Here is a 27,093-nt window from a genome sequence, read left to right as displayed (position 1 = left end):
TTTATGTATGTTTGTATGTATGTATTTATTTCTTATTTCCTTTTTTTATCGGAGCATAAATGATTATACGTATTTTGGGAGTAAGCATTAACTACCATCACCTGTGTATAACATTTGATGATAAAATCAATATTATTAGCATATTCATTATTACAAATCATAATTAGATTTTATGCTCCTTACCCAGTCTCTCTCTAATCCCTCTCTTCTTCTCCCCCTCCACATCTAGTAACCGTAGATTTGTTCTCTCCTGAAAATTCAACATATTATTGTAGTCCTTTCTTTCTTTTTGTTTCTTCCTTCCTTTCTTTCTTTCCTTCCTTCCTTCCTTCTTTCTTAGCACCCACTCATGAGAGAGGACATGTGATATTTCTCCTTCTGTCTGGCTTATTTTACTTAACATAATTTTCTCCAGGCTTATCCATGTTGCTGCAAATGGCAGGATTTCATTCATTTTTATGGCTGAGTAGTATTCCATAGTGTATATATACCACACATTTTCCTTATTCAGTCATCCACCAATGAACATTTAGGTTAGTTCCATATCTAAGCTATTGAAAATAAAGCTGCTATGAACATGGGTATGCAGGTATCCCTTCAAAAAAATTATTTCCATTCCTTTGGGTATATACCCAGAAGTGGGATTGCTGGATCATAGGGTAGTTCTATCTGTAGTTGTTTGAGGAACCTCCATACTGTTTTCCATTAATGACTGCACTAATATACAGTCTCACCAACAGTGTAGAAGAGTTCCCCTTCTCCACATCCTCGCCAGCATTCATTATTCTTGGTCTTTATAATAATGGCCAGTCTAACTGGGATGAGATGATATCTCAGTGTGGTTTTGATCTGCATTTCCCTGATGATTAGTGATAAGCATTTTTTCATGTATTTGTTGGCCATTTATATATCTTCCTTTGTGAAATGTCTATTCAACTTTTTTGCCCATTTTTAAATTGGATTATTTGTTTTTTTTTACTGTGAGGTTGTTTGAGTTCCTTGTATATTCTAGACATTAATCTCTTGTCAAATAAATAGTTTGCAAATAATTTCTACCATTCCATAGGTTGTCTTTCTGCTCTGTTGATTGTTTCCTTTGCTGTGCAGAAGCTTTTTAGTTTGATATAATCCCATTTGTCTATTTTTTCATTAGTTGCTTGTGTTTTGGGGCTGTAATTCATAAAGTCTTTGCCCAGTCCTAATTCCTAAAGTGTTTCTCCTATGTTTTCTTTTAGCAATTTTATGGTTTTCCGTCTTATACTTAACTCTTTAAACCATTTTGAGTTGATTTTGGTATATGGTGAGAGATACAGGTCTAGTTTCATTCTGCATATGGAAATACAATTTTCCCAGCACCATTTATTGAAGAGGCAGTCTTTCCCCCAGTATATGTTCTTGTTGCCTTTGTCAAAGATTAGTTGGATGTGAGTGTGTGGACTGATTTCTGGGTTCTGTCTTCTGTTCCATTGGTCCAACTGTCTCTTTTTATGCCAGTTCCATGCTGTTTTGTTACAATAGCTTTCCAGTACAATTTGACTTTGGGTAGTGTTATGCCTGTGGCTTTATTTTTATTTATTTATTTATTTATTTTTGCTCAGGATTGCTTTGGCTATTCATGGTTTTTTGTTGTTCCATATGAATGTTAGGATTATTTTTTTTCTCTTTCAGTGAAGAATGTCATTGGTATTTTGATGGGGATTGCACTGAATCTGTAGATCACTTTGGGTACTATGGATATTTTCACAATATTAATTCTTCCAATCCAAGAGCATGGAATGTCTTTCCACCTTTTTACATCCTCCTTAATTTCTTTCAGTAGTGTGCTGTTGTTCTCATTCTAGAGCTCTTTCACCCCCTTGGTTAAATTCATTCCTAGGTGTTTTATTTTTTGTGTGACTTATAAATGGGTTTGCTTTCTTGATTTCTTTTTCTGCTAATTTGTTATCTAAGAATAAAAATGCTACAGTTTTAGGTGTTGATTTTTTATCCTGCAACATATCCTAACAACCGAAATTGTTAATCCACTCTAAGAGTTTTTTGTAGTGTCTTTAGGATTTTCTATATACAGGATCATGTCTTGTTCCTGTTCTTAAGAGAAAAGCTTTCAGTTTTTCCCCATTCAGGATGATATTGGCCAGTAGTTTGTCATATATGACTTTTACTGCATTGAGATACTTTCCTTCTGTAACTAATTTGCTGACAGCCTTTATAATGAAGGGACAATAAATTTTGTCAGATGCTTTTTCTGCATCTATTGGAATAATCATAAAGCTTTTGTCCATGGTTTTGTTGATGTGATGTATCACATTTTTGACTTGCATTTATTCTCCCATCCAAGTACTAACCAGGCCCGACCCTGCTTAGCTTCCGAGATCAGACGAGATCAGGCGCGTTCAGGGTGGTATGGCCGTAGACTTGACTTGCATTTGTTGAACCATCCTTGCATCCCTGGGATGAATCCCACTTGATTGTAATTTTTTTGATATGTAGCTGTATTCTGATTGCTGATATTTGGTTGAGGATTTATATATATATGTTCATCAAGGATATTGGGCTATAGTTACAATTTTTGTTGTATCTTTGTCTGGTTTTGGTATCAGGTTGATGCTGGCCTTACAGAATGAGTTTGGGAGAATGGCCTCTGTTTCAATTTTTTGGAATAGTTTGAAGATAATTGGTATTAATTCCTCTTTAAAGGTGTGATAGAATTCAGCAGTACAGCCATCCAGTACTGGCCTTTTCTTTGCTGGGAGACTGCTGATTACTGCTTCAATCTCACTGCTTGTTATTGGTCTGTTCAGATTTTTTCTTTCTTCTTGGTTCAGTCTTGGTAGTTTATATGGGTCCAGAAATTTATCAGATTCCTCCAGGTTTTCATATTTGTTGGCATATAGTTGTTTATAACAGTCTTTAATGATTCTTTTTATTTCTTTGGTATTGGCTGTAATGCCTCTTTTTCATTTCTGATTTTTGTTATTTGGGTCTTCTTTTTTTTGTTGTTAACCTTTCTAAAGCTTTGCCTATTTTATTTATGTTCTTGAAAAGAAAAGTTTTTGTTTCATTAATTTTTTGTATCATTTTGGGAGTCTCTATTTCATTTAGTTCTGTTCTGATCTTAATTATTTCCCTCCATCTACTATTTTTAAGATTAGACTGTTCTTGTTTTTCTAGTTCTTTGAGGTGTAATGTTAGGTTGTTTAAATTAAATCTTTCTATTCTTTTGAAGTAAGCATTAATTGCAATAAATTCCCTCTTAGTACTGCTTTTGCAGTATCCTACTGATTTTAGAATGATGTTACTTCATTTTTGTTAGTTTCAAGACATTTTTTGATTTTTTGTTTAATTTCTTCTTGGACTCATATGCCATTTGGGAGCCTGTTGTATACTTTCCATGTATTTGTACAGTTTCTAGAGTTTTTCTTTTTATTAATTTTCAATTTTAATCCATTGTGGTCTGAGAAAGATACTTGAAATGATTTTAATTTTTTAAAATTTGCTGAGACTTGATTTGTAACCTAACGTGTACTCTGTCCTGGAAAATGTTCCCTGTGGTGATAAGAAGTATGTGCATTTTGTAGTTGTTGGATGAAATTTTCTGTCGATATCTGCCAGTTCCAATTGGTCTAAGGTGTAGTTTAAATCCTGTGTTTCTCTGTCCATTTGTTGCCTAGAAGATTTGCCCAATGTTGAGAGAGGAGTGTTCAGGTCCCCTACTATTATTGTATTGGGGTCTATCTCTTTCTTTAGGTCTAATAGTGTTCGCTTTACACATCTGTGTATTCTCCTGTTGGGTACATAGATATTTATGATTGTTATGTCTCCTTGCTGGATATTTCCCTTTATCAATATGTAGTAGCCTTCTTGGTCTCTTTATGGTTTTTGGTTTAAAGTCTATTTTATCTGATATAAGAATAGCTATTCCTGCTCATTTTTGGTTTCCATTTGTATAGTCTATCTTTTTCTATCCTTTCACTTTTAGGCTGTGTGTGTCTTTACAGGTGAAGTGAGTCTCCTGAAGACAGTATATAATTGGGTCTAGCTTTTTAATCCAGTTGAAAAGAGATAAAGTTTATTTTATTAACATACATAAAAATAAAATTAGCTGTTAAATTCATGTCCTATTGTAAGAGTACTTTCAAGACTATTTCACCTCAACATTTCTTTGAAAAGAAGTAGAAATCAATAGTCCATAGATCCATTTTAAGAAATAAGTCACTGATGAACATATTTATTACTTTGCAACACTTATTTCATGTTGTATATTTTTAGAGCATTATATAATTTAATTTCCATATTACTGACATTTGTAGAATTTTACTGCAGTGTGTTTTTACATGACTTTTAAAGTATTTGTTAAAACTTAAAATCTTCCTGGATTTTTCAAACTAATAGGGTTTTAATCCAGTGAACATTTGTACATGTCTGTCAGTATATGGAGTAACTAAAAGGTTTTCCATTTTCTTACATTTAGCATTCTTATCCAATATTAGTTTTTCATGCATCAAAAGTAACTGGAACTGCTGAAGGATTTACCATATTTTTTACATTTGTAAGGTTTCTCTCCATTGTAAGTCTTTCATGCTTCCAAATTGAATTGGGGTGGTGAATCAACTGAAGTCTTTACCACATTGCTCACATTCATAGAGATTTTCTCCAGTGTGAGCCCTTTCATGCATGTGAAATGAACTGGAGCTGTCAAAGGCTTTCCCATGCATCTTACATTTATAAGGTCCAGTGTGTACTACCATGTGACTTTGAGCACTTGAGAGAGAAATGAAGGCTTTCCCACATTCCTTGCATTCATAGAGTTTCTCTCCAGTGTAAGTCCTTTTATAAATATGAAGGGAAAGGAGATAACCGAAGACTTTCCCACGTTGCTTATGATTATATGGCTTCTCTCCATATTCCTGATACTTACATGATTTCAGTACAGTGATGTGCCTGTTAAGGGATGAATGACACATGATGGCTTTTTCACACAAACTACATTCATATGCTTTTACTCCAGCAGAATGTTTCTTGTTCAGGTTAAGATTTGGAATCTGGCTGAAGGTTTGTCCACAGCGATGACTTTCTTTACTTTCACCAACTTTCTCTATAATACAATTGCTACAGAAGCCAAGTTTGTGTAGATTTTCCCCCATGACATCTCTGTAGAGTTTTTTTCTGGGAATGATTCAGCATAGCCCATTCCTCCAGGGTGAAGTTGACAGCCACATCCTCAAAAGCCACTGACTCCATTTCCCAGTTATGGGTGACCTGGATGGCTCCCGTGGTCAGACAGCGATGGCGGCAGAGTGCCCGGAACTCTGGTAACAGTGCAGAAGTCCTGTATTTATTTATTTAAAAGACAGAGAAATACATAGCGTGTTGAATAAAAGAGCCAGAAACAAAGTTAGGCAGGTGAAATTTGTCAGCAAAATCAGACAGTCCCATCCTAAATTCAAGTCAGTATCAACACTCAGGATTTTCATCACATCTTAATCCATTAGCTAGTTGTTTGGGTTGGCTAGCAAAATATGTGATACTACTTCTGAATAGAAAATGTACTACTTCCTATTTACAGTGTACTTCTATACATGTAGGAAGCCATGTGTAGATATCAGTTTACTCTATTGACTACAAAAGTAAAAAGTTAAAGGTTTGTATCAAGGTTCCTATAATACAACCAGGTAATCAAAAGTGAGGGAAAACCGGCTCAAAATTCATTCTAAGTGACTTGTTTGGGGACTGGTTTCTATTGTAACAAATAAACAGCTTAAACAGTCTTGTCCAATAACAGCGTGTCTTGAGTAATTGAAAAGATATAGAATCTAAACGGTGCTGATAACATCACAAGCCTAGTCGCCCTCCCCACAAAACTCTTTATAACTATAGTATAGGTCAGTCAAGTACATCTGCTAAAAATGAAGGCATTGTGAACACACTATATGCTATGCCCAGTTCTTTGTTAATCCATTTGCCTTGTGATGTGCTTCCACTGAGGCAAAAACCAGAAGGGAAATGGAGAGGAGTTGGATTTTAGGCAGCTGGTTTTTGTTTATCTTAATGACTCTTGTTACATACATAGCATGTGTTTATCACTGTAAAATTAGAAAATACTGACAGGCTGAAAGAAACACAAATCAGAATAAAAGGTCTAAGGCCACCGTCCCGAGCCAGCAGCGTTTGACATCATCCTGCGTGTGGCACCCCTGCTGCTGGGGCTGGTGATTGGAGGAAACCCCGTGTCTGCGGAGCGGCTGTCGCCTGTGAGCAACGAGATCCGGGGACAGAGTCTCAGCCTCGCTGCTGCTGCTGCCGCGCAGAGACTGCTGAGCCCCTGTCCGTCCACCGCCACCTACTCCGGACACGGAACACCTAGTCGTGGATAAAAATGAGCTGGTGCAAAAGGCCACATGCTGAGCGATGTGATGATAAGGCAGCCTGCATGAAGTCTGTAACTGAGCAAGGAGCTGAATTATCCAACGAGGAGAGGAATCTTCTCTCAGCTGCTTATAAAAATGTCATAGGAGCCCATAGGACATCTCGGAGGGTCATCCCAAGTATGGAGCAAAAGATGGAAGGTGCTGAGTAAAAACAGCAAATGGATCGAGAATACTGAGAGAAAACTGCGACCGAGCTAGGAGATATCTGCGATGATGTACTGTCTCTTTGGGAAAAGTTCTTGATCCCAATACTTCACATGCACAGAGCAAAGTCTTCTATTTGAAAATAAGCAGAGACTACTACCGTGACTCGGCTAGGTTACTGCTGGTGAGGACAAGAAAGGGATGGTGGATCAGTCACAACAAGCATACCAAGAAGCTTTTGAAATCAGCAAAAAGGAAATGCAAGCATGCATCCTATCAGATTGAGTGGCCCTTAACTTCTCCATGTTTTATTATGAGATTCTGAACTCCCCAGAGAAGCCCTGCTCTCTTGCAAAGAGAGCTTTTGATGACGCCGTTGCTGAACCTGATACACATTAGTTCGTATCTGTTGCTTATAACAAAATACACAGAAGTGGGTGATTTATAAAGAAAAAATGTATTGCTTACAGTTTCAGAGGCTTGGAAGTCCAAAGTGCAGGGAACACATCTGGTAAAGACTTTCTTTGTTGATGACTTCAGTGACGGCAGGGTATCACATTCTGAAAATAGCAGAGGAGAGAGAGACAGACTCTCTTCTCTGTCCTTTTGAAACCCTCAGAACCACACCCCTGACCACCATTTTTAATCCATTCACTAAGGCATGGTCCTGCAATCCAATCACCTCCTCAAGGCCCCACCTTTCAATTACCATAATAGGAGTTCCCACTCTCTTAACAGTCACGGGGGATCAAGTTTCTAATACATAAAGCTTGGGGGACACAATTCGAGCTTCGGTGAGATTTGGGGGGACATAAGTCAGTCCACTACACCTCAGATACCCAAGGGGATGAAGCTGAAGCAGGAGAGAGGAAAAGTAACCGGCCTTCCAACTTTTGTCTGCCTCATTCTAAAATTTACACAGTAGACCACTTGTCATCCATGCTGTCCCACAAATAGTTTCTTGTTTACATTTATGACAGTTTGTGTTATTTCTAGTTGAATTTCTGTATTTTTCATGTGGTTTTTATGTTTAATATTAGGGGAGGAGAGACAGTTAACATTTAGGGAGTTCTCTGTTTTCATCTTGAGGTGGCCAATATGGGGACGTGGAATTTTTATACAAGTTAAAAATGTTTGGCATAGTACTTTTGGTACATTGTGGCTTCACAAGGGCCAGTGTTAAAACTGCTTCCATGTTCTAAGCAAAGAAAACTGCCTTCATACTGGCTTGTCCTGGTGGGGAATAAAAGGGATAATTGGTTCCAGTCACAGGTGTGATTATCGTGGGTACTTTAAGGTCCGAAGCCCTCAGAAGGCTGTGGTAGAAACGGATATCCCTTGGATGCTACATGTCGAGCCATGTGTATCTGCAGAATACTCAATCTCAGTGTGCACACCTTTGACTACAGCTGCAGAAGTGTTCCTTTAGACAAAGTTGTGACCCAGCTTACTCTGGATAAGGGCAGAAACGGTTCACATTCCATTATTTGTAAAGTTATCTGCTGTTTGCTTTCTTTTGCTACACTCATTTTATTTGTATTTAAATGTTTTACACAACCTAAGGACAAATGTAAAAGTAAAGGTGCAGTAAAAATGAATTGCTTGATATCAATTACTTCACGTATATCAAGCACAGTAGTAAAACAAACAAAAAAACATGCATTTAACTTTTTTAGGTTTTTTTAGCTTTTCTGATTTTTTTTATACTTGCCTAACATGCATGTGCTGTAAAAATAGTTAATAGGGAAATAACTTGAGACGATCGCCAGCTTTATTTAATGTCTTATGAAATTAGCATGAACAATCCAAGCATAATTGTTAAGAACACGTGTATTAAGTTCATGTAAGCGAAATAAAAGTTTTATGAATGGACTTTCCAACTACTTTCTCTACAGCTTTTCGTGTAAATTAATCTTTTGGTTCTGAAACTTCTGTAAAGGAAATTGTACATTTTTGGAAATTTATTTCTTATTCCCTCTTGGCAGCTAATGGGCTTTTACCAAGTTTAAGTATAAAGTTTATCATAACAACGAAAATACTGCTAATGTAACTACTGTTCCCAACTATGTCCTATAACCCCTCTGTCCTTGCCCCTTCATCCTGGCCTCCCAAAAGTTTTGTTTATTTATTTATTTATTTTGTACTGGAGGAGGGGAAGACTGGAAAAAATATGTTTCATTTAAAATTTTTGTATATCGCATTTTCTCATTTAGGAAGCCCTACTGTTCTTGTCCTGTCGTGACACTGGGTAGCATTAAGTAAGTTTTCTGTTTCCAAATCATTTTTGGTTTTTAAGAATTTCTTGGTACTCTTATAGCCTGCCTTTGATTTTGGTCCTTTATTCTATTTGTCAGGTGCATAAGATTACCTCCTCTTTTTTAGCCTTCTGTCTTGTCCCCAGTCATTCCTACTGGTTGGCCATGTAGTTGGAAAAAGGCCACATGATCTTTCTGGCTCCACTCAGCCTCTGAGATACCCTGCTTCCTTTGCTTGGATCCCACAGACCATTTACCTCATCCTATTTACTGCAGCAAATCTCTCTTTAGTTGACGAGATTGTGTTTATCTCCCTGTAAACTCTACCTATCCTGAGTGGTCTGTCATTGTCTGCCTTTAAAATTCATCCATTCTTCTTCTCTCTATATAATGAAGGGGTTAAGTTTTTCCCCAAACTCATTGCTCACTTTAGAAAATATTTCCTTAGTATTTTGCAGAAAACATCAAACAAAAATGCCATTTAAAAGAGGTGTATTTTTTTTTCTTTTAGAATGTAAGCTCCTCAGGAGCAGGGACAATGTCTTCTGTATGTTTTATTGTGCCTAAGACACTATAAATGCTCAATAAATATTGACAATGGAAAAAAAAAAAGAAATACAAATCACCTGTTATCTTGCAGTGACAACCATAACTATTCTTCATACGGTTTTAATAAACTCACCCAGGGGATTTTTCTTCACAGAGGTCTGAATTTATTTTTAAAAATAGAGTCATTCTATATATGGTATTTCAAGATATGTTTTTTATCTGAACTATATGCTATGAACATCTTTTCATGACAAAAAAATACACTTTGCCACCCCATTTAATAGCCATTTTGGATTCAATTGTTCAATGTACTCCATTTTACCCAATCCGTCTACTGCCAATAGAGGATCTGAAATCTAAATGCCAAGCATTTAGATTTCTAACCAATTGTTCGGATAATTAATAATATTGCAGTTAACATTTTTGTAAGTAAATTTACTTATATCTATCCTTAATTATTTTTAGTTAAAATTTTTGGAAGTCAAATTTCTGGATCAAAGGTAATGTACAGAGGTCCAAAGACCTCTTCAGACAACCTGTGCTAAATTAATGTATACTCATATTAGCATTGTGTGTGAATAACCACTGCTCAACACACAGAAATACACACACACACACACACACACACACACACACACACACACACACACACACACACACACACATCTTTACATGCATTGGGAACCATCATTAGAAATCCATTAAGTATATATACTTTTTGGATATAAAGTTATAGTGAATTCTCCCTATGCAGCCAATTCTAATAAAGGAAAATAGGTCTAAGTAAATTCTTCATCAAAATTAATTTATTAAAAATTTTCAAGATGTCTAGTTTGTGTTTAGTGAAAATCTAGTCAATGCAGATTTCTACCAGGAAGACTAACAACAGAACAGGCATTTATTGAGCCTGTACTATGTGTCAAATTTATTTAATCTCACTCAATTATTATAAATGCCTGGTGAATAAAAATTATTCTCTCCAATTTGGAGATGAGGAAGCTCTTGGAGGTTGGGCAGTTTGTGCAAGTTGACACAGTACCCCAAACTTATAAGAAATGGAGGTCCATCCACATCTTTTCAACTTGATAGTTCATAATCTATCCACAACATCTTAATTATGAAGGATAGTAGAAATTTTCATTGCTTATGTTGTCTTTAGTTTCATTTTTTCAGAGGGAAGAAATCTGGTAAACATCTCTCTGTATGGAAAATAGTATAATATATACTATATAATATATGATGTATTACAGGAAGCTTTGTGTCAGAATCCTTGTCGATATTATGCTCCTAAATGTTAATGCCCTGTCTTATTCTATTTATTCTACAAAGTACTTATAGCTAAAACACACATACCTGTCTACATACATGTACATATGTAAATACATACATGTGTACATACACATATAAACTATAAAATAAACATCTGGGAATTAGGCAAACAGAAAATAAAGATAGAAAAATAAAGTACAGCATGGTGAAATACATGTTAATCTTTAAAATTGTTAGTGGTGAATCAAAAATTAGACTAAATTTTTGGCACGCAAATGAAAAGATAAACACATCAGGTATAATGATTTAGGAATTCAGGAGGAACACAATTTCCCTGATACTTAGGTCAGTGAAACATCTTTGTTTCTCAGCAAGGAATCACTGTAGACATTGGATGACATCCACAATAGCATCCCTCTGATAATGTGATTTTCATGTCTGTTTCCCCATTAGAATGCCTCAGGTGGAACCTCTTATAAACCATTATCTAAATGATTTATAAAATAACAAGTTACATGTTTAAAGGGGTCACCCACTTCAGTCACTTTGAGAAAATGTGAAGTGTATAAATGTCACCATATAGATATAGATCTATCACTATAGTACTAAAGCATTTATAACATTGTTAACAGTGAGCAGGAATTTTCTGTTGATATCTCTCCCTTCATTATAAATAAAGTGCAATATCTGTTAAAGCTTAGCTTTTTCAGGGCCACGGTATTCTCTGGAAGATATTGTGCCTAGTATCATAAGGCTTAAAAAAAAGTGTACGTGTGTGTCTTTGTGTGTGCATGCGTGTGTCAGTGTGTATGTATTTTTGTATAAAAACACATTTTAGGAAATAGTTTCTCTCCTCATTTTTAATTCCTTTTCTAAACCTGTATTTTCTTTACTAGTACAGTCAATGCTTAATTGATATCTACTGTCAATTATCATCATTTAGGAAACAAGTGGTAGAGAGGAGTTAATACGAATCTTAGAAGTGTAAGTATTTTTTTTTTTTTTTTTTTTTTAGTTTAAGAACTACACATATGAAGCCAGTTTCTCTGGCTCTGTGTTCTGACTAGAGGTATGGCCATTAAAAGTGAGGAGGAAGATTATGTATTGTCAGATAATTTTTACCTAAATGAGATGTGACTTGAAATAAACTATCATGGGGCATTTACAGAATATTCTAGTTAATATGCAGAACGCAGTCCTAAGTTTCCTCATCTATGTGAGTAATTATGGGGACAAAACAAGCTAAACCAAGGGAAAGCAATTAATAGAGTGTCAAGCACAGAGTATGATTTATTCTACTATTTCTGGTATTCCTATAGCTTTAATATCTTTCTATCATTTCCTAGTCTAAAATACGAAATATATATACACACACACATGCACCTATTTCCATTTTCATATTCTTGGCAACACCCTTGGAAATATTTCACTTGGGTCAAGCAATTATTCAGGATTTCTCCTTAAAATAATATTAGACTTTGTTTTGTTTGTTTTGGTTGATTTTGCTTTCTTTTAGAATGCTCTTGGCAATTTCATGTGTGCTTGTTATTCTGATCCATAGCTGGGAGGAATATATTCCACAACACTGCACAATTTACAAGACCACACAGTGATTTATAAGGGTCCCTGCCCCCCCAACAGAGCTTTTAATGGGGAAAACCCATATATTGCTGTGTCAAGAAATCACCACCTTTATCACATACCGCAGACATAAATGAACCGTATAAAAGCAAATAATCCTTAACTTCGCCACAGGAAGCTAGCACAGAATTTGAGCTTTAGCAGATGCTCTGAATGTGTAACTAGCTGTGGAAATTATGAAATGTGTATGCTAACAAAAAGTAATACAGATAGTTTATTTAGTTCAATGGCTTTAACATCACTTTTTAAAAAAACAAACCTTTTCCCAAAATATCTAATATCCCATATGGTTCCACTAAGAGTCCAAATAATTTTCAGTTCTATATCAACATTACCTGGATTCAGACAGAACACTTTTGCCTCTTGATGCTGTTTAATTTTATAGCTTTAACAAAAATACTGATTAATCCAATGCATTTTTATATTTTGAAGATTCTAACAATTATTGATCATTGTATTAATTCTTAAAGCCTTGGTTTTAACATCAGATATTTAGATGATTCTGTACTTTGTAAATGTATTCACATTGTAGCAAATTGAGAGAAGGCAAGCTCAACCCAAAGAAAATTATTTGGTAGATAAATTTAATATAATTTCTTCTCCATTCATCATCTGGGGTAAGCATGCAAAGAGGTACACGTAATGTCACTGGCTTATGTGAATTCATACATGTGCTTTGCATAAACCAAAAAAATCAATCAATATTACAACATGGCCTAAATGCAAAATGCTTTTTGCCTAATGTGAGAAAGTTATGCAAAAGTTGAAAACATAGTGATTCTAAGCTAAGGTACATCTGGCTATGTGGTTGATGCAGAGGTACAGAAATAGGTTTTATTTATATTATTTAACAAGTAAAGTTCATACTCATATAAATAAATTTTGTTTAAGTACCAGTCTCCAAACACTGCAGCTTAACTATTCTATCATCTTTGGGCCCCAGAATCTCAATTGAAATTGTTTATTTGGTGTTTTCCTTTTTGGATACATTTTTCCTTAAAGGACATCAGAGGTTTTGTTTTCTTTTACTTTATTAAGAAGGAACTTATAAAGGCAGCCAAAACCTCTACCTCTGTTCTAGATTGAAATATATAGTTCACTAATAGGCAACTAATTTTTGTTATATATGTAAATAATAGGCCTAAAGCATCATGGAAATAGAAGTCTGTGTTTTATTTTTTTATATACCACTGACTGCCTATTACAGTGCTAGGAACAACGTAGGTTTTCAATAACTGTTTGATGAAGGAAGGAGTGAATGAGCAGGTATCACTAGAGTAATAGAATTTTGTTATCGAGAAAACTTCCTTGCTATTTTGAATAGTTATGGATAAAGGAAACAACTTTCCTCCTTTTTTCCTGTGGATTCCATTCACACTCCTGCCCACATCCAGGATCCTCTCCTGTGCTCCCCAGGCCACCTTGCCACCCACTCACCCACCCACACACAGTAGGGGCAGAGTTGGGAGATTATACTTCTTTGCTCAGCCATCCTCTGAAATCTTGCTCTTTTACCAGATGCTTATTTATGACCATATATTTAGCTTTCTGTACTTCAAGGAAGAAAAGGGAACAGAAAAAGAAAGGAAGAGGTGAGAGAGGAAGAAATCAACAAATCTGTTCAGTCAATATACTCTCAGTTTCAGGAACAATTTTATAGAAAACAAATTACTTTAAGGTAGAAGAGTATGCCACCAGTTTTAAGGAATGTAGAGAAAAGGATTTACTTACAAACTACTTTGAGCAATTTAGTAAAGAATCACTAAAATGATAAAATGTATTTGTCAGTCCTCCAAGTGTAATTATCTTCTTCCTGAAGCTCAACATTGAAGACAGTGTGGAGGACATAACACAGTTCATTCATTCAGAACTCCTGTCCTTTATCTTTCATGTAAATATCAGATAGCAAATGCCAGAGACTGAGCACTCACCCAGACAGTAAGTCCAGCTCTATCACTAACTAATTGCAGGACCAAAGACAAGTCACATAACTCAGTGAGGCCTCAGCTTATGTCCAAACCTGAAGAGAAAATAGAAATTCCTCACAACTTTCAGTATTGTTACAGCCTTTGAAGTCCTTTGCCCAAATAAAACCTTACTCAGAAGGCAGTTTTCAAAACAGGTAATCACTTATTCTACTTTGTTGAATTGTATATACGTGTACGTATGTGTGTGTTTGTGTGTGTGTGTGTTTGTGTCTGGAACTCCACTGTAACATAAGCCACACTCCTGCCACACAAGAAACCCTGGAAGAATCTTTAATTGCCAAAAAGCATCAGTCACTGAATTGGTGGCCCTCTGAATTTCCTTTGAATTCTATTATTTTCTACTGCATATGATCTGTTTGTATAACGTAAATTTGACAGGGTATCAATTTGGCAAAGTGTCCACATTTTCCTTATGTACAGAGCTGAGTGCTCCGTTGTCTATAATGACTGAGTAATAATAGTTTTTAATAATAGTAATTCCTTTTTTCCTGTTAACTTTAGGGAGACAGAACACAACAGGATCATGCAGCTTCATGGACAAGACCTGTACTTTTCAAAGTGCTATAAAATGTGTTTGATTTACATGCCTTGCTTTGAAGAGCAAACCTTTGTGTTAGTTTAAAATGTGTGTGAATTTTGTTCTCTGGAAAATGTCTATACTGAGATCTTACACTTAAGAGTTTTAGAGCTGAGCGTGTAAAATAAGATTCTTTCTAAAGTCCCAAGTCAAAAGAAAAGTAATGGGAAATGACAATGAACATACAAGGAGAACAGCTGCCAAGTTCTACAACATTTTAGAATGGAGACTGGAAGTAGCTACTGGTGTGGATATGCTGGGATTATTTTGTGAGGTTCCGAAGATTCACTCTCCCTGATCTCTTATACTTGGATCTTTATTGGTTTACCTAAAATAGAGCTTAGCATTCTCTGCAGATGTCTAATTAACAATCGTTTAGTACTTTAAGTAATATTTTTAAAAGTAAAAATATTTGCTAAGGCCATAAGCAAGCTTACAGCTGGGAAAGTTAAGAGCCATTAAGGAACATTCAATAACTGTAAGAGATTGCAAAGGTATACTTTTTGTTACAAATACGCTACAAAACAATACGTGCCTAAAAGCTAAATTAAAGGAAAATAGAGTTCATGACTCTATCGCGTGAAAACTGGAGCTACCTGTTGCCGAAAAATGTCCCTTAGTGAACTATCAACATAGTAGAGTGATTTACTCTTTTATAGGATTCTGAAATCAATGTGATTCATTGAATAAATAAATAAGCGAATGGACAAGTGGATGGTAAAAACCGTTACATAGAACAATAACCATTATTGGCATTTTAATGATCACACTGAGTAGTAAATACAAACAAAAATATTTTATAAAGTCATAGAAGGACAAAGAGTTATACATTCATGTGACATTTATACATATCCATTCCTCCCACTCTTCTCCATTTTCGACTCACTTCAGGGAAGATACTACTGTGTTTTTATTCCTCCTTGTATGGATCCTCTGGAAGTCCCCAGATCATTCTCATTTCAAGAATGAACCTGGAAAAAAAAAAAAAAACGAGCCAAGAACAATCGTATTCAAATTCAGTTTATGCTGCACCTGGATATTTGGTTCCAGTGGAGCCCATCCTCAGACAGTTGATTTGCGTGCACGTGATGGGGTGTAGTACATGGGCCCCAAAGGGGACGAATAAAAGGGAGAGAAAGTGTGTCTATTAATGCTAGAGAACGAACAGTGGATGATACCTGAAATGAGAACTTACCATGATTAACAAACAATCCTGAGCTTATACAATAACGTCACCATCCACCAAATAGGCCAACTATTCTCTCTCTCCCTTAGATTTATTAATATTTGCTTTATATATTTGCAATTGTCTGGGAGTGGAGGGGAGAGGACAGATGGCATTGGGGGAAGAAACAGGGAATGACTACTGATGGCTATGGAGTTTGTTTTGGGGGGGGTGATAAAATGTTCTATCAACCTAATAAACACACAGACACACAAACATACAAAAATGAGCTTCATTTGAAAGAGAGTAAAACTAAGAATGATTGAATGCAATTTTCCAGTCATTGTTACACACTATATCTTATTTTTCTCACTTAAGCCTCACTCCCTACGTAGTAAGTATCATCTGCATGTTTTTAAGTTAGGAAGCTTGGTGACAAAGTAACTTTCTCAAAGTTACACAACTAGTATGCGATGGGCTCGGAACTCACCCCAAGCATGTCTGATCCTGAATGGTTTGCCTTTGTATTGCCCCAGTCACCTGTGTAGGAGCAGCCAGAATATCTTTGTTCCATTCTATCCCCACCACATACTAGCTGGGTGGCTTTGCAAAAGCTACTTACTCTCTCCATGCTTCAGTTTTCTCATTTGTAAAGTGAGGATAATGATAGTACCCATTTCAGTGATTTTGGAGGATTAAATAAGTAATATGTAAAAAGCTCTTAGAATCACTTTGGGCAAGCAGTAAATGCTCAATTAGCAGGTGTTATTATGGTATTAGATATCATAAACTCAGTCACCTCCTCTCTATTACTGTTACCACTTTCCTAGTTCACTCTGATCATCTCTCGCTTTTCATGCAGCAAAGTTTTATTGGACACCTACTTTGTGCCAAGCATTTTCTAGCATTTTCTATCAGTGAACTAAAAGACACAAATCTCTGCCCTCATAGATTTACATTTTTATTATTCTAAGTGGATGAAATAGACAATAAACAATAAATATACAGCATAATAGAGGTTGGTAAGTGCTATGGAGGAAAAAAAATAGAATTGGGTAAGGTGAGTTGGCTATGGGCAGTGGGAGGCATTTAAAAAACTGACATTATTTGATATTTTTTCAGACTTATAGAAGAGTTGCAAGAATAGTACTAAGAACTCCTGTATAGCCATTACTGATATATGCCATATGATTACATTTTGCTCCATTTGCTTTGTTATTCTCTCTGTGCATTTGCAAACTTACACATATATATACATTTTTTCCCCTGAACTTTTGAGAGTAATTTGGAGATACTGTGCCCCTCAAATTCTAAATACCTTAGTGTGTATTTCCTGAGAATAATGACATTTAAAAAATATAATCACATTGCAGTTATCAATATAACGATATTTAATATTGATACAATACTATTACCTAATCCAGAGTCCCTATTCAAATGTCATCAGTTCTCCCAATATTGCCCTTTATACCTTTTTATTATTTTTCTGGCCCAAAATTCAATGCAGGATCTGTATTGCATTTTTGTTGTTAAGTTTTACTAATCTCCTTTAACCTGGAATCTTTTTGATCCTTTCTTTGTGTTTCTTGATCTTGACATTTTGGAGAGTTCAGGCCAATGACATTTGATTTGGGTTTGCTTTGTTTCATCTTGAATAAGGTTATGAATTGTTTTAATGAAAAAGCACTGAAATGATATTCAGTCTTTCACAGTGCTTTATATCAGGTGTTAAAAGATGTTGGCTTGTTCCAGTGTTGGTGACGTTAGTGTTGATCTCCTGGTTAGGGTGGGATCCACTAGGATGTCCACTGTAAAGTCCACATTTTTCTTTGTAATTAGTAAGTAATTTGTAGGGAGATATTTTGAGATTATGTAAGTATTTGTTGCTCATTATACTTTTGATCACTAGTTTTGTCATCCATTGATGATTTTCTAACTCCATTATTACTTCTATATTAACTGCCTTTCTCCTGTAAGGAAGATGTTTCCCTTCTCCATTTATTTATGTTTTTTCACTCATTTATTTATACTAGACAGACGCATGAATTCTAATTGTATTCAGGAGATTATGATCCACTTTTGTCATTACTTATTTTGTTGCACAGTGGTCCTACATTTGGCCAGTGGGATTCCATTCGAGCTGGCTACTGTGACCTTTTGAGACATCCTCATGATGCCCTGAGCACTTCCTTACTTTCTGATGTGCAAAGACATTCTAGCTCATCTTGCACTTTCTCTGCCTTACCCAGGGAGTTAGCCATTTATCCAAGGAGCTAAAGTTTCTTGCAGTAGAGAATGGTATGTAGAAAGAAAGATCAGGGCACTAGTCATGCTCATTGTTACTGGTGTGACAATGCTTTTAGGCCCTCTCAATGACAGAGCTACGATCTCTGTTTCTATCTTATCTCTATCTCCTTATCTATGTCTGTTATCTGTCTCTGCATCTATCTATGAAATGTGTGTATAGGAACCATTAGTCCATATTTTATCTATGATTCCTTTACAACACCACAAAGTTGACATCTAGTCATTCTTCTTTCCATATATATAACTGTCTTCTCCAAAAAAAGAAACCTGGATTTCATTATCCACAGCATATTTACTCATTTGCTTATGATTTGAATATAAAAAAGATAGTTTTCAGAATTAATAACTGAAACCACTGTGAACAGCAAACCTACTAACTAGAGTTCAATATTTTCAATATTTGTTTATAGTTTTCTTTTTTATAGTAAAATTTATATACTATGATATATATGATAAATTTTGGCACATGTATACTTCCATCTCACACACATCTCTACGTGAAACATGTACATCACCCAAGAAAGTGCCCTCATGTCCCTTCATCAATTCGTTTGGTGGGAAGGAGATAAACATGTAGTTTCAAACAGACTATCAGGATGGAATTCATTGAAAAGAGGACATTTAACTTGGAGAAAATAAGAGAGTGAGCCAGGCGGAGAACTAAAGTGGTCTAGGCAAAGGCATCAGCCTGTGCAAAGACCCAAAGGCAGGTTCTCTTTTACCCACTCCACTGGCCTAAGAAAGACGTTTGCCCAAGCCCAAAGCGAGTGTGGCAAGGATGTACACTGCGTTTATTTTTTGTGAGAACTACTAGAAATTCACATGGGAAAGGGAGTGAGTGCATAAATCTATGGGTTGGAATGATGACTTGGGAACAGTCTTGTATTAGTCAGGGTTCTCCAGAGAGACAGAATACATAGGATATGTTATAATTTTGAGAGGGATTTATTAGGGGAATTAGCTCACGTGACTATGAAGAAAAGTCCCACAATAGGCCGTCTATAAACTGGATGCCAGTAACGTGGCTCAGTCCAAGTCCAAAGTCCCCAAAATCAGGGAAGCTGACGGTGTCCTTGGTGTAAGTTCTGGAACCCAAAAGCTGAAGAGTCTCGTGTTCTGATGTCTATGGAGAGAAGAGTAAGGAGAGAAGAGTGTATCCCAGCTCCAGCAGATCGAGAGAGCTTCACCTCTTTCCTGTGTCTTTTGTTCTCTCTGGGCCCCCAGCAGATTGGATGGTTCCCACACACACTGAGGGTGGGTCTTTCCCATCCAGTCCTCTCAGACTCTCATACTAATCTCTGCCGGAAACACTTACGGACACATCTCAAAAGATTGCTTTACCAGGTTTCTCAGCATTCCTTCATCTAACCAAGTTGACACCTAGAATTAACCTTCACAGGTCTATTCTACCACATAGGCAATTTGCCTCTGAGTGAAATGAAGAGACTTTGCAGGGTTTCAGGAGGTAATCTGACATCAATTTCAAAAGTACAAGTCTGGTTTCTGTGCTAAAAATATGCTCTAGGGGACCAAGGGTAAGAGCAAAGCGTGCTATTGCAGTAATGCAGCGAGGGATGATGGTGACTCAGTCCAGGCAGCAGTAGAATTTGAAGTGGTCAGATTTTGAATATGTTTTGAAGATTAAGTCAACAGGATTTCCTGAGGAATTGGCTATGAGAAATAAAGAGTAAACAAAGTTTTCAGTCTGAGCAACTAGACTGGAAGGAAAGAGTGGCTATCAACTGAGATGAGGAAGGCTGTGTGTGGAGCAGGTCTGAGAATAAGATTGGGAGTTGAGGTTTTGTTATTTTATGTTAGGATTGCCTATTAAGCACCTGAGCAAAGAGGTCAAGTATGAAATTGTCAAGTCTGGAATTTAGGAGAGAGATCTGTGTTGAAGAGTTAAATTTGGGAGCCTTATGCCTATAGACAGTATTGAAATCCATTTTCCATGCTTTATACAATAGCTACATAACTGGTCTATTTGGTTCTACTCTCATTTTTTGATGCATCTTCCACCATGCCAGTATTTACCTTTTGAAAGTAAAATTCTGATGCTGTTATTCTGCCTTAAAAATCTAGCAATAGCTTAAGGGACAAAATTCCAATTTAATATAGAGAGTCGCAATGTGGTCAAAATCTATTCCTACTTTACGTAATAAAATCCTATTTATCTTTATATGCCAAACTCAATAGTCAATTATTTTGTTTCATTTTCCTGTTGGCCCAGCAAGAATTAATCTTTTTCTCCTCCATGCTCCCTCAAAACTTGTTGTACCCTCCTTGCTGTGCTGTCCAATATGGTAGTCACTAGCCGCATGTGGCTATTATGCACTTGAAATGTGGCTAGTCTAAACTGAGATGTGCTGCAAGTGTAAAATGCACATCTCACTCAAAGACTTACTACAAAAATATGCAAAAGCTAACAAATACTTTTATATATTTGTGAAATATTAATATTTTGGATACATTGAGTTAAATAAAACATATTATTGATTGTAGCTGTTCATTTTTTACTTTTTAAATGTGACATACTAGAAACTTTAAAATATACATGTGGCTTCTCATCTGTGGCTTGCAATTTATTTCTATTCAACAGTGCTAGTTTAGAACATGCATCCCACTGTATGTTGACACATGTTAGTAACATTGTCTTTGCTTTTCTGATAGATTCTGAATTTTTGAAAACAGAAATTATGTTTGATTTTCCCTTTCAGGACCCAGCAGGATTTGGGTTAGATGCTCAATAAAAGTTAATTGAATGTTTATTGATTTCTAATTGATGCTTGTCCTCAGACACTAATATGTGGGCAGATTGCCTGTAATATACTTATAAATAGAATTTAAAAAAGAATTAACTATAGGAGGTACATTAAAAACCTTAAATACTGTGACAAACTCATCTAAAATTTTCCTGACCACACATAATTTTTAAACGAAAACTTATAATCTTTGAAGGAATTTTAGGGACCAAGGAACATGTCCAACAGATAAAAGTAAGGGTAAACATGTAAGTTTCTTCTCTTCACTTTTGTACTTTCTTTATGCCCATTGTACTAAAATATCCTCTCTGATTTTGGACATAAAATTTAAATTAAAAATATCCACTAAGCAATGAGATGAGACCAAGATTCATCAGAAAGGGTAAATCTAGTTTGTCATATTCTAAAGGAGAAGATGGTAAAATGCCTCCTAAAACCTGAAGTCTCAGAGACAAGATTCTGAGGTTATAAGAGATGTGATGTAATTCACTACAGGGAGCATGTGCAGAAATCTTGAGCCAGGGCGGCTGTATAATCTGTCAGGAACATGCTACTGAAATTTATTTCACTGTTGACTGCTTGCCTTCAATCTAAAGGAAATGTTGTTTTAGTGAGCAGGCAGTGCCTCGGCCTCCCTATTTGGAAAGCTCCACTTCAATAGACGTGACACTCTGAGCTGAAAACAGCCATGAGAATTGTGCTGCTTTCACTGGCTCATAACCTGGAGGCAAGGGTGACTGCAGCTGCCCCCAAGGCATGTGCCTGGTAAGGTGTCCTTGCAGAAGACAAATTTGGACTCTGGTTGTAGGGAAAATGACCACTTTGCCCTGACTCGATCAGCTAAAGACCTGTGCAATAACCCTTCAAGAATCTGAGTGTGCGTGTGATGTATTGGGTGGTCAAGTCTGGTAAAGTTGTTGGAATGAATATGTGATTTTGGATATGTAGAAAAAGCAAAGTTAGAAGGTGCAAATTAGTACGTACCGTCAGTCCCCTTCAGGGTGAAGTGCACTGATTCTGATGAACAGTCCTAGGTATCTGGACAGAAATATTCCTCTAAGAAAAAAGAATAATGTCTCAAGATATGTTAATTTGATATAAATCTTCTTTTGGCATGCTGAATTTCCTTTATGGTTCACTTGACAGAAAAGGGGTAAAAAGGCACAATTTATATCCCATGATAAATTAATAAGTATCAGCTGATCTACAAATCATTGTCTTATGTGCTTGGTCAGTCTAAATAATTTTTCACTCTCATAATTGTGAAGAAATAAAACTGATGCCTAAACCTGACTCTAAAGGGAATCCCTGTTAAAACTCATAAATATTTGAGAAACCCTAGATAAGCAGTTTGTCAGTTTGTATGTCTCTTCCTACTCTATATCAGCTTGACTTACCCAAATTTTAAAAATTCTTCTAGACATTACTGACTACAGCTTCATAAAATTTAACCTCTATATGCAAAATCTTCTTATACATTTGTAGACCTGTTTCATTTCACTGAAGACCTAAGGGGTAAGACCTAATGCTCCTACAATGCTGAGTTCATCTGCATGCTCAGCAATACTGTTCAACAAACACTTTAACCAAATGACAGAAATAGAAGATTGGTCTATTACTTTGACATATAAATGTATCCTTGAAGAATGAGCGATTTACTTTGTCCTTGTTAAATGTGTCTGGCCTCATTGGGAGAGGTAATGATGCTCAAGGTTCAATTTAATCCTAAAAACCTGTCCTTTCCCCTAGGTATCTGAGCCAAAATAATATGTACTTTCAGAACTCCCAGTGTTGCTACACATCTTGCTCAACACTTAATAGTTTGAGGTTTGGCATTAGGCACTGGTGCCAATGATTCAGAAGTGATACATCGACATAGAACTCTCAGACATTGAGCCAGATTCTCCCCACACGAAGACATTCTGAGAGCAATTTAGACAATTTTGGAAGGACGTCGACTCTTCCTGGACACTTTTAATGTCATTGTCATCAAGCATAGTAAATCATCACCAAATAATCTGAATCTGTGCTTAAAATCTGATTAAGACTTTAACCAGAATTTATTTCATACTCATGTGCATAGTAACTTCATGTTCCACAATACTGGTGAACTAATCTCATTTTATTTTTGATTAGGGTGCTATACTAATATGCTTTCTAAAATCTTTCATTACTTCTACCTCATTATTCAGTACATTATGCATTCTGGAGCCCTGAGAAACAGTATTTTAGATCCAAGGAAATGTTAAAGATGATTTAGCTCAATTTTCTCTAGAAGTTAATTAACTTTCCCAAAGACATTGATTAATAATTGAGAGCTGGAACCAGGACTGGAACCCAGACCTCCTAAATTCCAGTTCCCATCTTTCCACTACATAATTTTGCCTTGATAATGAAACCAAAGAGATTCACTGGAGAGGGGAAAACCTGCTGAGTTAGGTGTTGTTCCAGACCTTTGAAATGACTAAGACATTTTCTCCACCTTCAGAAAGTTTATGTTCTAGAAGGAGACAGTTAAGGAAACAGCTTTTAAGTTATATATATTGATACTCTGATAGAAGCATATAAAACAGAAAATGGGAACGCAAAAAAGAAATGATCAATTTGTTGGTAGGTAATTAGAACAAGCTTAATAGGGTATGAATCTTGAGCATTTTGAATGGATGACTGAGCTGGGCATTCTACATTAAGGGGAAGAATATTTAATTCTGGTCTCTGACATGAAGACATTGTGCAGATGTTACCAGAAATGTGAGTGTAGCTGAAAGAATGTTTTCTTATTTGCCTTATGCAGGAATAATGTGGCATCTTCTTGCAGGCACACGCTGAACAGGCCGAGTTACTAAGACTCTCGGGACACAGTGAAATTTAGAGACAGTTTCAGCAGTATTTGTGTACTGCAAGATTTAGTTTGTGTGTGTGTGTGTGTGTGTGTGTTGTGAAATGCAACTGTTGCCATCTTTTAAAGCAATAGACTGAAATTACTATATTTGAGGAATAGGAGAAGATAGAAGATAGAAAGGTAGAAGATATAGTGAGTGTAATCATGAAAAATCTGAAGTTAACCCAAGAGCTCCCATTGTCTTACAGAAGGAAATTCTTTCAGAGTAGAAGCAGCTCACACTCTTGGACGATATTTTAAAGAACTTGGTTTGCTTACTCTTAAGCTTCTTTCTTGACAAATCTGTTACCTAGTAATGTGATACACAATGGCAGAAATGGCATTTGTAAAATCTTAAAAACAAACATAGATTAAATTGGTTAGATGGTAATATAAGAAAACTTAAGAGTACTACATGACTTATACTAGTTTGTATTTATTGGTCTATCCTACTCTGCCATTTTTTTGTGTGTATCTTTTCCCATCTATATTGTCAAGGATGTTCAATGAAAATACATTTTGAAAAGTCACACTGATTATCTCTTTATGGAGGGGGCCTGTGTGTGAGCACATAAACAAGCAAATATTTAAAGTAAATTTTCAGTACTCTTTGGTTTCCAGCTAATACGTGGTATCTGTATCTAAGAGGTGATGGGACTCCCCTTTTTATCTGCAAAGATCTGAATGAGAGCTGGACAAGGTGCTGGACCATATATGATCTCATATTGTCATCACAACAGACCTCTGAGGTTATTAGTCTTAGGTCAATTTGGCAGATAAGAAAACTGAGGCTCAGGGAAGTTAAATAAGTTGTGTAGAATCAAACAGCCTGTTAGTGACAAGGCAGAGATTCAGATAAAGATCTGACTATTGAGCTGATTTTCTCTCTACTCTACAATGTTGTACCATATTTAAAAAGTCCTAAGTGAATAGGAGCATATTCTGTGGAGTAAAACAGAGCAAAGGGCTTAGGACAATTCAGAGCTGGAATGACCAGGGTACAAGGAAACTCAGAGGAAATCCGGTAGCTTTCTTCAAATATTGAAAATATTACCAAGCCAAAAAAGCTATTATGATGCTTTTCATGATCCCTAGGGGTAGAATATAAACCAATACGTGTGTGGAAATTTCAGGGGAACATTATTAAAAAACACTTCTGAAGAGAGGTGATTAAAGATAGATGCACTTGCTTGGAAGGTAATCAGTTTTCTGTCATCATACTTATTCAGATACAGGCTGTGTAATCATTTGAGCCTATTACCAAAGAACAAGCAAATGTAAAACTTGTAGCTTATTTGAATTTGCTCTTTCTTTATTCTGGCTACTGTCAGTTGAATAAACTGTGCAGTTAGAGTGAGTACCAAGAAAGAGATTGAGTGATTTTCTAAATAAACAACTGAAAGTTAATAACCTAGACTATAGCCATGGAGAGTTTCTGCTAGATTTTTTTTTTTCCCTTTGGTTTTATCCAAGTATATAAAAGGTGACTCGGAAAGTGTATCTCTTTTCTCTAGTTTAGAGTATCCACATTATACTTGTACATTTCAAGTTAAGTGTAAAACGTGTCTGGTATCAACTTTAAAAAAATAGGAATCTGATATATCTTTAATTGAAATTTAGAAAATATCCTATATTACCTATAGGTCATTTTGACTTACTCCTACTAAAGTGAGGAAGGTGTTCTAAATGTGAATATGTTTAGACACCATCAGCCTAGTGTTTTTAAAAGGATGTGTTAATGTTTCTGGGAAACTACTTGTTTTCCAATTATACTACTATATACGATTTTGGGTTAATCATTTAAAGTATGCATATTTTAACTTAGCACAAACATGACTCTAAATTGCAGTCACAAAAGAATTGACAATTTGAAAACAGATATGCTTACCAATATAGAATTTTGCATCATTCTATATGTGCGCTCATTTATATCTGCATATTGTACTTATTGAATGAATGGACAAATGGAAACTTACTTGCTCAAAAACCTTGAGCATGACACTTTGTCCCTCTTGGCTTCTGCCTGTCTATAAACTGCAGGAATTGGCTCCAAATTTTCTCAAGTTTCCTGTAGCTCTAAATGGGTAAGTATGTAATATTTAGTAGTATATTAACCCCCAGAGAGAATCCAGAAATACTTTAAAATAAATGTAGCTAAAATAGGAAGTGTTTTTATAATCTTCTGTGGTTAGTAAGTCTTGTCCTTGGAGCAAATCAAGATGCTTGAGCCCCCAATTTTATTTCCCACCCACCTCTATGCAGACAATTTCCAGATCTTCCTCTCCTGCCCGGACCCTTTATATTCTCCCAGTCACAGATTTCTTTCTGTTTATGGTACATCTTTACTTAGGTGTCTGCCATCACCTAAATCTAAACATGGGAGAAAAAAAATTCATTGTCTCTCCTTAGCTCATCAATTCTGCTTTTCCTGCATCTGGGTTTTCTAGGCAGAGACTCTGTACTTCACCTTCCCATTTCCCATTTTCCCAGCATCTCCAGGCGGTACCAGTTCTACTGATTCCTACTCAAAGTTTTTTCATTCCTCTACTTCTGAATTTTGATAGTGTCAGCCTGGTCCAAACACTGTACACCCAGACTTTTTTTTAAAGATCTGTGGGTGAGCCTACCTGCCTAGCTGTATTATTTCTTATTTTCATGGACACCATGAAGAACCACAAATATTTTTATTCAGATGCCTTTTGAACAGCAAGACAAACTACTGTCCTGAGTCTAATTTAGCAGCAGGCATGTGCCTTTAGCATGATATTTATTCTTACATGTAAATTTCCAACATATATATTTTCTTACATAAGTTTTCTCTCTCTTTAGATCAGGAGTTGCTTTAGTATTGGAAGCAGGTCCTTTTTCCCTTTTTTTCTTATTTCTACAGAAATTAATGAATAGCTACTTGTGTACAACACTCTACTAAGATCTCTGACAGCTATAAATACAGATACAATATAGCTCTTGTCCTTAGAGTACATCTACTTCCTAAAATAAAGAAAACTAAAATTTGTTGAGTACACTTATTTTAGGTCATGACATAGCTTATTTAAGCCTTCTTGAAAACTTTGTACAATGAAGTTATTATCCCCATTTTTCAGATGAGGACATTAAGGAGGAGGTT

The 27,093-nt window shown here is 35.9% G+C and overlaps 1 protein-coding gene and 1 pseudogene across 2 annotated transcripts in view; both read left to right on the top strand.

Annotated features, from left to right (window-relative positions):
* Positions 1–27,093, top strand: part of ANGPT1 (angiopoietin 1) — a 255,227-nt gene that overhangs the window by 34,436 nt on the left and 193,698 nt on the right. The window lies entirely within an intron of this gene.
* On the top strand, positions 5,264–6,971 carry LOC134364143 (14-3-3 protein zeta/delta-like; annotated as a pseudogene).

Source organism: Cynocephalus volans, chromosome 15, assembly GCF_027409185.1.
Source record: "Cynocephalus volans isolate mCynVol1 chromosome 15, mCynVol1.pri, whole genome shotgun sequence".
NCBI lineage: Eukaryota > Metazoa > Chordata > Mammalia > Dermoptera > Cynocephalidae > Cynocephalus > Cynocephalus volans.
This window is presented reverse-complemented; position numbering and strand designations above follow the sequence as displayed.